Raw genomic sequence first — 12,372 nt, 5'->3', positions numbered from 1 at the left:
AGCAAAACATCTATCTTACACATTTTGTTAAGAGAGAAACATTTTTCAGAATTTATACGATTGCATTTTGATAACAGGCAGAACTTTGACTAAACCCAAAGACTTCAAAAGCTAAGGTGAAAAGTTGTTGTATTCATCAGTAGATTCCTTATCTGATAAAGGATGTACTATTTGATGTTGAAGTCTGTGGATATGCTGAACCAGGCAAGCCAAGTTAGTCCTGAGGCAAGGGGGGAGGTTCTCATTAGCTGAATCCTTGATATGAAATCTGTGCATCGAGATGTAAGAGTGTAAAAGTCTTGACTTGAAGAGACAAATGGAGCAACAGTGGCAAATCTGTTCTACTGAAAGATTTTTGGTTTGGTGTATAAACTTGACATGATTAGGGAGGCTGTGGCTCAGTGGGTAGAGTCATCGTCTCTCAACCGGAATCGGTTGAGAGACTCTCAATCGAGGGTTTCAATCCCCAGCTCCTGCGAGCAACATGTCCGATGTGTCCTTGGGCAAGACACTTAACCATGAATTGCTCCCCCTGCTCTGTCAGGGTGTATGCAGTTCGCTGCTCCTGTGGTCGAACGCTTGGTGCACTGATTGCCCCACGGGGATAAATAGAAAAATTTGGTTCCGGATGCTTGTGCTGAAAGCATCATTTCCAGTAAGCAGTCATCTGCATATCAGGGTAAAAAAATGTATAAAAATGAGGATGATTCCAGACGAGCCATCTTTTGCTTCAGAGGTGACATCTTGAGTCTCATCTTGAATGAGCAGCTGAAAGGTTCATGGTTTGTTTGCAGGCACAACGAACATGCTCAGTGTGGAAACCGTGTGTCTGATTATTTCATGCAACGCTGTAGCTTTGCATTCAAAGGGAATGACGTGCAGTAAAGGCGCCACAGGACAGTCTCTTTAACAAATGATTGCTGTGCTTTATATTCCTGACAGGGATTAGTTGAAATGTAACTTTGCCATCCTTTTATAGTTGAAATATGTAGCGTTGTTAAAATACTAGAGTTTTAAACTTACAGTACAAATCAAACAGAATCAATACCTGTGTGGAGAAAGTGGCAACAAAAACAAAAGTCTCGGCACCAGTTACTGGAAAATGTCATGAATTTAGAAACCAAAAAGGAAAAGCAAACTTCTGCACCTTGTATGAACTGCACAAAAATGCTAACAGAGATTGTGTCGCTTTAAAACAATTACTGAAAAAGATGACAACCTCATAACTGTTGGGTTTTATGCAGTTTGAACTGTTGCAAAAGTTAAAATAAGGTTCTATTGTGTTCTTAGGTGCACAACAAAGATCCCAGATTTATTATTGGTCCAATTTAATGGTCCGACTTTTTTAGTAAAAGCTTAAAAAGTGCTTTTAAAGGACAGGTCGGATAAACTCAAATTTATGTTATCTAACTTTCCACATAAAACTCCGGTCAATCTCAAGGAGGCCAAGCTTAAGCCCCTTATGGAGCACGAGTGCATCAGGCTGCGTCTGTATCCCCGCTGAGAGACCCTGAGCCTGCAGTCCATCTGGAAGTGATTGAAGGGAGATCTGGTCGTTCCCCTGTCCCCCGCGTCGCACTGCCCTCGCCTACTGTCGTCCCATAATCCCGTCTAACAGCCACGTGGGCTCTGCTGGCCTTTTCTGACGCACTGCTGGGCTTAACTTGGTCCTCTTGTAAAAAAGAAAAGAGCCTGGGTATTTCAGCAAGCCACTCCAAAAAGACACTTTAAATATCAGAGGGGGATTTAATATCGAGTCCATTACGGCTTTTCTCAAGCCTGTAAATTGTCAATTAGTGTATAATTCTGATCTGGTCCTCATGTGGAGAGGTCTGCCATGGAGGAGACGAGGAGGGTCACACTTGGCTCGTCTTCAGATCACTTTCAATTTACCTCAAGTACGAGGTGAGACCATGCTTTAGTGTGAATAAATGACAGAGAACATACTGAGGTGTTGAAAGTCTTCTTTCTTCCTCTTCTTCATAAAAAAGGATCCAGGAAAACACACGACCCGCTGCGATGGATTAGCCTCAGTGGGCACGAAGACCGGGCCAAAAGGGCTCACTGTGGTTCAAAGCTCCAGTGGGAGGACATTAAAGTGTGTTTGTGTCTCCTGATCAAACACACAGCTCGTTGGCAGCAGTATAAACCAAAGCTAAATCTGCTGTATTAAACAGGACGTCCGTATTTCAAAATGGCTTTGGTTAAAAGCATCTGTTAAAAACGAATTATCATTAGAATAAATTCCTGGATTAGACATTCAGAGTCAAGACGCAGAATATTTACATTTTACATTTTACTTAAAAACATTTATCTTTGGGTAAACTCAGATTCTCTGAAAGAGACAAACAAACATAAAGAACAAAGTATGGACTCGGACTTGTGGCTTTCAAGTTTTATATGAATCAAGTCAACAATAAATCTGAGTCAAACTGCTATCAAAACCCAAAGTAAGGCATCTCGATTCTTAAAATAACATGGACAAATAAAGGAAAACTTTGCAGACTGTAAAACAAAGAGAGCCGTGCTCCGCCTCCTCAAAGAAGGGACAAAAAGAATGATCTCAACAGCAGCAGCAAAGGTGAATGAAGGCGGATTTCTCTTTTGATTGTTAAATTAGTACAGACACACTGGGCAAAAATCCTTATATAGTCTGTGAATGTGATTTAGCGAGAATTGGCGATCACACACACACGCACACACAGAACAGTATATCGATATATATTATTTTGAAATTGGTGTGCACATGATCGGATCACTCCAAACACTAACAACACAGATAAGTCCATCCATCATCTGTACTGCTTTGTCTAATGTGGAGTGGCAGGGGGGCTGGAGCCGATCTGAGCCATCACAGAGCGAGAGCGCTGGACTGCTCGCCTATCAATCACAGGGCTGACACATGGAGAACAAACAACCAAACAAACCACCACATTCACTCCTTGGGACAATTTAGAGTCTCCAGTAAAGAGATGAGATGTCATTGGACTGTGGGAGGAACCCACGCATACACATGGGGGACACTGTTAAGCTAAAACACTCTATACAATGCAAGTCATGTGATTGTGATGTCAGCGTGAAATAAAAAACTATCGTCATCATATTCAGCTCAACACAGAAAATCTCCTGTCTGGCCTGCATATTGTGGCTGTGACGCATCTTTAGATCTTGGCTGATCTGAAGAAGATCAGACAAGATCCAAAAATCAAGACATTGCTTCCTGTTTTTGATTCACTCGAGGCCTAATAAGGGTTATTTTACAAAATGAGACTGAAGAGAAATTGTGACTAAAAAAGATTCCTTTAATTTTTTCATGAAAACACAGATGCACTTCGCAACCTCTTTGGCTCGTACACTCGTTTGGGCGAGCGGGACTACACAGCCGCTTGTTAGTGTGGTTTGGTCTCCACGGCTGCCATGATATCGTCTTCTTGTTACAACCTCTGCTCCAAAGACGCTCACTATATAACTGCGATTCATTTTTCAGAGTATCGACGTGAACCTTGACGCCTTTGAATCGATTTTTAACTGCCTCAAGATTCATCTTTACATGCCAACTGATAAACACACTTGTTGTACTTCATGTTACATCTTTTTCATTTGTGAAAAACATTTTGATCAACTTTTTCTTAAAGTTCAGATAGAGGATAAAAAAGGTTGATGAGGAACATGTTCTTCAACCTTTGCTACTGTTTTTGGCTTTCCATTGAAGAGAGATGTTTTGTAACTGACTGGAGGCAAAATGTGTGTGACACACACACACACACACACACACACACACACACACACACACACACACACACACACACACACACACACACACACACACACACACACACACACACACACACACACACACACACACACACACACACACACACACACACACACACACACACACACACACACACACACACACACCAGTAAAACTTCCTGAGCTTTGCTGGGATGAGCTCTATGTATGAACACTAACAGATACCTTTTCACTCAGACTTCATCGGAGTTCTTCCTGTCAGCCCTCTACAAAGATTTCCATGTGAAGTTGGAGTTAGCTAATGTGAGAGCGCACGTGATGACGTTTATATCCTGCAACCTGCACATGACTATAGACTCTATGCACGCTTCCAATCAAATCTCCATGCATCTAATATAACTGCTTCATTATGTTTTCTGTTGGCCAGTGTGTTTGTCTTCACTCGTTTGACGATAACATGAATATATGTTGAACTTCCACAGTCAGACTCTGTTGTCTGGTCTGCGTCCTCTACGTTGTTGTCACGCACATCTTGAGACCCCTCCATGTCTGACACTGAGGAAACAAAATGACCCTGAGCTACTGTACATGAGGAGTTATCATGCACAAATCTGACACTGCAGTGAAAATGTTTCAGCACCAGGGAAAGCAGCAACAAAACCTGTACACGTTTAATCCACTCAGCAACACAGCACCTCGCTGGTCTCAGCCCTAAATGTCTGTAACTCATTATTTTAGTTTCATATTAATGTGCTTCTGTTTAACTACTCCATTCCAGTGGATGGTTAGTTATGTAGATAATTCTCCAACCTCCTCATTAAGATAGATGTGATTTGATAACAGTAACAGATGAGCTTCTTTTAGTTTTCCTGTAAAGTTGCTTTTAGGACGTAACAACCAATAGTTCAGTATCAGCTTGTCAACGCTCCTCATTGAAATCCCCCTTTTTTTTTTTTACACTGAGAGAAGTATTTAAACACTTTTCACGATGCTACTGTTTCATCAAACTTCCTATTGAATAATATGTGGGATATTTGGAAACTTAAACAGATTTCAGTTTTTGACAAAGTTTGGCTGCATGTTAACTGTTCACCTACTTTTATTTCAAGTTAAACAGCTTGTGTTTTCTCTTTATAGCTTCTCATGGAAACATTGTAAACAGACCGTCTTGTATGGCGCTTGGCGTATAAATGCCTGTAACTTTTATACTTCAATAAACCTTCCATTTGAAGGTGAGAGTAATACACAGTTCAAGATAATGTCGAGCATTACAGGGGAACAAAAATGATATTTAAATGGTAGAGTAGTTCTTCTACAGATTTATTTGGTCTTATGACCGACTCATAACTTCAACATACTTTAAATAAACAATCCTTGCTATGTGCATGCACTATGAGTTGCATTACTGTATGGTTTTTGGCCATTAACCTTCAACTCTTGCTGTGTGCATAATGTGGCTTGTAAAGTTAAGCCCTGCTATTTTACGACTGACAGAACGGTCCACTTCGAAGACTTAAAACCAGAGCGTAAGTAGCCAACCTGCAGCTGAGTATCAAGTACTAATTCCTTATAAAACTTAAATAGCTATTGCACATAAAAGTAAAATAAAAATAAAGCTAAAAGTTGTATTTCTTTTAATGGATTGAGTGTTGCTTTTGAGATGTTGTTGGCCCATCTGACTCTGAATCAAGTCTGGTACATGCCATTAATGGATCATGCTTCCTTTTTGGTCTTTATGACCCAATTGGTGAACCAAAAAAATAGGCGAAGCTAACATGCTATGTGCTAATGATGGAAAGGAGTTACAAAATTCTCCACTTGTGATTGAAGCAGAAGATTAGGCGAGGCTGAAACACTCCTAAGAAACACGCCTACCCTACCGTCCACATAGTGGGCTTGGAGACGCTCCTTAATTATTTCCTCTTAACCGCTCAACCGTCTTTCACCTCTGGCTGGAGCCTATTTGATGTCTGGCTTTTTCTGCAAGCACTATGACACAAAGACCACAAAGACCGAACTAACTTCCTCCACCCCCACCCCAATTAGATTCATCGCGGCTTAGTGGGTCTTTTTAAAGTGCTTGCGCCAACTCAGGACTCTCAAAAGGAAACTTCATCAGATTTACTCGTCCACTGATCAAACTTTTTTTTTTCTTAAAGGTTCTGTTGATATTAACCTGAAAGTACAGGGTGGATCTTCAACATGGATAGAAATAGAACCCGCAGATAGCAACATACACAAAGTGTGACAAGGACTCTTGCCGTCATGAGTGCAGACACACTGCACAAACAATCAGACGTGTGGAACTGTTGGGTAATGGTGCATAATGAGACAATGAGGCTTTGCAGTGGGAGGACCTACTCTTGGTGTACGTATACCCTCTACTGGCTGAAACCAGTTAAAACCAAATAGGAAGTTATTCAAGCGTTGCCTGCCAAAATGTCCCAGTTTAGAAACCAATGACTTTAATGAACTGTTTTACACTTTTAGCAATGCTTTGCCATTTCTACTTAAAATATGTATTACTTTTTAAACCCATATGCATTTATTTCAAGCTACATTAAACCACATATAACAATTGGACTGGGTTTGTAAGAGGGGAAGACTGCCTGAAAAAATGAATGTTGTCTATATTTAAGTATTTTGTTCATTTATTGAGTTTTTCTTTAGATGAAACATAAACCATTATTCATGTAAAAAGGTCATAAAGGTCTTTTAAAAGTTGATAGTTTCCATATAAAAGGTCAGCTCACTGTTCATCATCATAATCGTAGTATAGACGAGTTTAGTTGTCCTTTGCAAATATCTGCTGAAGTGATAAATTGGATGATTTTATCTTTTCAAGTGACAGAAGAGCTAAATCTTTTCTAATTTCAAAGCGCTCTTTTTTTGATAATAAATCAATAGTTTGTGAGGTAAATGGACGGATGTCTTTAAATGATACGGAATGATGTATTGTAAAGGCTGCTTTCAGCAGTGTTACAAAAATATTTACTCAAAGGGAAAGTGTTAGTTTGCATGTTTTTAAAAAGTAGTCTGAATTGTAAATACAATGGTTAGTTTACTTAACTGTCTCAAATAAAAAAATCACTTAATTCCTTTAATTTTTTGTTGTAAATGAGTAGATTCTCCTTGAATGATTCTATGCAGTAAACAATGAAAACTTTGGACAGAGGTCATGCGTAAGTCCCTATTTGTGTTTGGAATAAGAGTGGTCAGGAATATCCTGCTAAGAAGTTTGTCCTTGAGTAATTCTGTAATCACAACGATCCGAGCCAACCTCGCAGACCTTCATCTTTAGCCGGCGGCCTGGTCCGGATCAAGTCTTTAAGATTGGTAAGTACGGTTTACGGGGGATCACATGCTGTGGACGGCCAGGTTATCCAAAGGAGGAACTATCCCCATGAAGGTGATTAAGTACCTAAAGAAAGGCTGGGTGAGAGGCAGAAGACAACTTTGTTTGTTATTGCACGCTTGAGGACAGTGAGCGCATGATGGGATTACCCAAAACAAGATCTCTGTTTGTCCTAGCTTTTACTGCATCTCTCACATAACATTGTTACATAGCTAAATAGATTCACAGATTGGATTAAAGTTTTTATATTCTTCAGATTTGGTTAGCTTTGTGATTGCTGCCTATTTGCCCATCTTTAAATCTGCACATGGAACATCTACATATCTCCATATTAATGTCCGTAACTGTGTATTGGATTTGTGTTCTATACCTTTTAAAATCTATGGTTTTTTAGATTAAAATTTCTACTGTCAAATCCAAAACAATTCTATAAATACTATTCTCTAATAGTTAATGTAATGTATTTTTTCTACATCCCTTTAGTGTTTAAATCAATTTTTTCACATTTGTTTTCTTTGATTTTCCTCAGCTGGAATACAATGATTTCCCAATCATGGATCAATGTAATTTCATCAATCTATGAGCTCTGGAGGCTCTTTGCTAAGCCCAGGTGAACAGAACATTTACATTTTCTGAAAGAAAGATTAAAAAGCCATTAAAAACCTTCATATTCAAAAATATGTTGTAACTATGCAAAACAAAATTTTAACATCAATATGTATGTATTTAATATATTTATTTATATTTCATCTAACGAAACTAGCTAATTTGTAATATCCCCTCAACTTCCCAGCAGAGCTCCATTTAGATTTCCTTTTGTGAGTAATTTGAACACGCCGAAATTAGCTGCATGGACAGGTACGAAATGTTCAGATTTTACATCATAAAAGAAAGAAATGAAGTAAGTTCAAACAATGGAGTTAAGATAAAATCCTAAGCGATGTAGCCACTGCTTTCTTACGTTGATCTGCACACATTACTTGATGAATGCAAAGCTACTCTGCCCTCAAATGACAGAGGTGTAAAAAACAAGCCTTGCCCTTGCAGTCTAATCTCAAGAAATCTGGACACCAAGTGTCCTTACAGCAGGTGTTGGATTGCCAGCCAGCCTTTCCAGGACAAAAGCCCTATGTCCTGCAAAGTTAGCGTTTGGTAAGAGGACTACGCACAGGTAAGAAAGGTAAACTTCAGGATTAAGGTCCTCAGCCCTGACTCCAAAGAGCCTTAGCAGGTGATCTTGGGCTCATCCCCTTGGGGCTTAGGCTGTGACGATCTGACAAAGTTAGACCGTCAAATCAGGTGTCTACTTAACGCAGCACAGCCAGGTTGATAAGAGAGATGGCTGAAAAGAGGGCTGTACATCCGTTTAGCGTAGCCGTTTGAAAGGGTATTTAAAGGGTGATCCCATTACGTTGGATTGAAAACTCCAAAACAGGTCCAGGAAGGATTCTGACAGCAGCTCCTGGCAGGGTACGTTTACAGAACACATGCTTCCATGAACGCCTTGCCTTTGTCACGCAGGGGGGAACAACCTTCAGTGTTGAGAATGTCATTAGAGAGAGAATGATCAACGGATGTCACAGCAGCAAGTTACGTCCTGTCTGATCAGATGTCTTAATTTCCAAAGAGCTCAGGCTTTAAGGCCATTTTTATTCTAGACTGTTGCTGAGGGGAACAGTCCTAAAGGATCTCCGATGAGGTGTGATGATAACAAGATTATTCCACTTCTAGGGATCAACAACTGTGGGAAACAATTTCGGTATTCAACAAAAGAATGAATAACACTGATATGAGAAGACATGTTCACTCAAGCTGAGGTGAAAGACATGAACAGGGGAAGATCAATAATTTCTCTTGGATAGGGTGTTGTTGAGCAAATCATCTGTCAGTGACAGAATCTGAGGTTCAGTAACATTTGAATCATGAAACAAAGTTAGATTATGTAGAAATCCAATTGTTGATTACATTGAAGACAATCAATAGTCAAAGTATCTCAAACACAAGATGGTGAATAAAAACATGTAGTTTGGTTTGCATATATATTAAGTTACAACTCATCTTGTCTTCAGATCATTTTCATTCCTTAACAAGTATGACATTTTTTGTACAATGGGTTCCTCGCTTTTATAAACTGACAAGGCATTTAATGTTCCATTGATTCGCACAAAGCAAAAATGATCTTGGCATAGTAGATAAACAAGAGCCACGGCCGATGATACCAAGAGAGCAGGTGGCAGCGAGGAGGTCAACCCGTAATGAGAGGCAGAAGGAGTCCACGTGGCTGAGGAATTAAGATGGTTCATTTCCAGCCATACACTGTTTTTAAAAACTGCTCTGCCTGTTTCTAGATTGATCCAGTGTTTAGGTGAGTTTGGTTAAGATGGCATTTCCCACACGGCGACTGCTTTCAATTGGCTTAAATGGGTGGCATTACTGAGACTCATGTTTTATACAGAATGAATCCCGACTTGTATTCTGTTTAGCCTTTTGACAGGAACACATGTTGTTATCCTGCTAAGCTGCAGTTAAAAACTTTCTTCAAATGTTTAAACTTTTGTCATAGAGGAAGTCCAACAAGTTTCAGTGTCTCCAATATAAAAGCCTTTTAAGAGCATGACTCATCTCACTCATGTGAGCCACTCGCCTGTCCTTTATCATCTTAAGTGTTTGTTTTGAGTCTTGTCATGTAGCCCTTGGTTTTTATCAGGAGGTAGTGATGGCAAAACAATCTGAGTAATTACCATCCTCGGGCCAGGAAGGGTGGGCAGCGGCAATGACTTTTATCATGCCCATCATGCAGTCCCTTTTCGTTTGGAGCTAAACTCATTTGCACCTACTCTCCTCCTGGCCCCAGAGCCTCATGTCTGATGTGAGAGCATGACACCTCCCCTTCCGTTGCCTTCTTCCTACAGGCCCCACTCCTTGTCTAATGAACTCGAGACAAGCGCAATTACTGTTAATGTGCAGGATAGGATCTCTGTCCTCTCTCTGCCACGAAAAACATCCGCCTGCCCAACAAACACTCCTCCTGAGGTTTCCACAAGGATGTATCAGATTAGAAGTGCTTCAGCTGCTCCTGACACCACACATGTAAATCATTCACAACAAGAAGCTGGCTGACAGGGTGTGTTCTGTGAAGAAGCTGGTGAAGGAGCTGCTATCACTGATGGCTTAGATAGCACAAATATGGAGCCGAGGTTTGCTATCACTTGCATTCATCTCACCAAAACACGCACAGCCCAAACAATGACAAGAGCTAAATCTACTGATAGCACAAACAACATCCTGATATAATTACACAATCAGGACATTAACAAGACAGCGAGTCTGCTGCAGCAGGAGAATGTGCACTCCACTGAATGTAAGACAGAGGAAGACGGAGAGGATGGGTGGTGTAGGGCTGGGCGTGAGTATAAGACAGCTGTTTGGCTGGGATGATCTGGTCTGGGTTGTGTCTGGCAGAGTGGATATTTTCACATCGATTACTGAATTCAAATAGCAATGGAACAAATCAAAGTATAGGCCATGTTCTACAACCTTTATTTCTACGCCACATATTTAGAATAGTCTTTTATTTATTTTATAGTCAGTTATGTAAAATGCTGGCCGGCATGTTCTTTAATGTATGCCAGAGATCAACAGAAAGGGGGCCCGTCAAGGTTGCAGGTGAAGGATGATATGCGTCTATTCTTTTCTTAAGGGCATCAAACTGGTACATGAAAGACGCTGTTGTTAAATGGGAGAGTAAAGCTCCAGTGACGTTCAAAAATGGGACAAATATGAAACCCTTTTTTTTAAGGACAGCCTAAGATGATTTAAAATGAAGATAAAAATCATTATTATAACTACTAATGTGCAAAAGGTGGAGGAGGCGGGCAGCAGATGTAATCTTTCAGTGGAGACTTACTCTTCCACAATTTGAAAACCTGAACATGATGAAAATACCAAAGTGAGGAATCGATCCTAAAATTGGTCCAAAAGTGAAGCATTGAAAGTAGCGATGCAACAATCATTACAAATCACAACTGATGGCAATACGATGTATCTGAATGCAGATTCTGATGTCTTTTTTTATTGCTTCTTCTAAGTAATGCTAAATGTCTGTTTCTCCTGGTGAGTCATGAGATTGGAAGTGATTAAATTGTTGTTGGCATTCTGTCTCCTGAAATGTCGATGATTGCTCACAGAGAGAGTGTCTGACTCCCACAATGCCAACATTTCCTTTTAAGTTTGACCATGAAAATACAATCAGGGATCGTCCAACAGCTAACTTCTTCAGGCCTATAAAAAAATCTTTCTCTAAATCATCAGTTAGGTTTACAAGTTTGGTAGGTTTAAACTGATGCGACACAACAGGTACACATCGGCTCCTGACATCAGTGCTTGCCAGTTCATTTGCCAATAGGTTGATGTCTGTAAATGGCTGATTTCGATCTTCATGTTTAACTGAAATGACACCCAATACAAACTATTCCAATCGAGCTAAAATGAGAGGAAAAGATGAACTATGTGTATATTCCTGAAATATTTTAGAAAATATTTTTAAGTTTTTTGTTTTTATTACAGAAAACTGCAACACAAACAAACGTGTGCGTCTCAGAGAGCATGTTTTGTTGTTTAATTTGCAGGATTGGATTTTGACAGTGTGTCACTCTGCAGGAGCAGACAAAACAGCTTCAGCATAGGCTCAATAGTTGCCATCGGCGGTGTACTTAGATTAATGATGAGTGACTGAACTTGAAATGGTCACGCGGGGGAATTAGTGTCTTGTTTAAGTATTCGATAACCTTTGTTTTATTAATATGAAGTTAAGTAACGAATGGGTGGAGGAGAACTTATTAGGACATTGACACGACGGTCCATTTGTCAAAGTCAGAGAAAACAAAGGCTTGAGTGAAAATTAATGAGTTCTCTCAGATTGCCCGTCCTTCCAAAGCTTATTTTTTCCATTCGCACTCCATGCCGCTGAAAGGCCTGAACTTGATAGGGCTTTACCTGAGAGACAGCTGTCATGCAGGCTAAGAGAGCAAACATTACACTTTTATTCTATTAGCAAACACACAAGCAGACAGGCAAGCAAACACATGTGTGTGCAAACACAATTCAAAAGGTGAGAGGTAGTGCTCTCCCTGACACCAATGGGTCCTGCTGCCTGAGAATTTTTTTCAAGCTTTAGCCTCCACTCCCTCGTTTGCTCTGCAGCTTAAACTCCTGTTCCTTCTGCATGTATTTGCCTCGCTGCTGTTTGTGTCAACGTGTGTAC

General features: G+C 40.1%; 1 protein-coding gene across 2 annotated transcripts in view; it reads right to left on the bottom strand.

Moving 5' to 3' along the window:
• brip1 (BRCA1 interacting helicase 1) overlaps nucleotides 1-12,372 on the bottom strand; it is a 70,492-nt gene that overhangs the window by 402 nt on the left and 57,718 nt on the right. The window lies entirely within an intron of this gene.

This window comes from Symphodus melops (assembly GCF_947650265.1).
Source record: "Symphodus melops genome assembly, chromosome: 10".
Lineage (NCBI taxonomy): Eukaryota > Metazoa > Chordata > Actinopteri > Labriformes > Labridae > Symphodus > Symphodus melops.
This window is presented reverse-complemented; position numbering and strand designations above follow the sequence as displayed.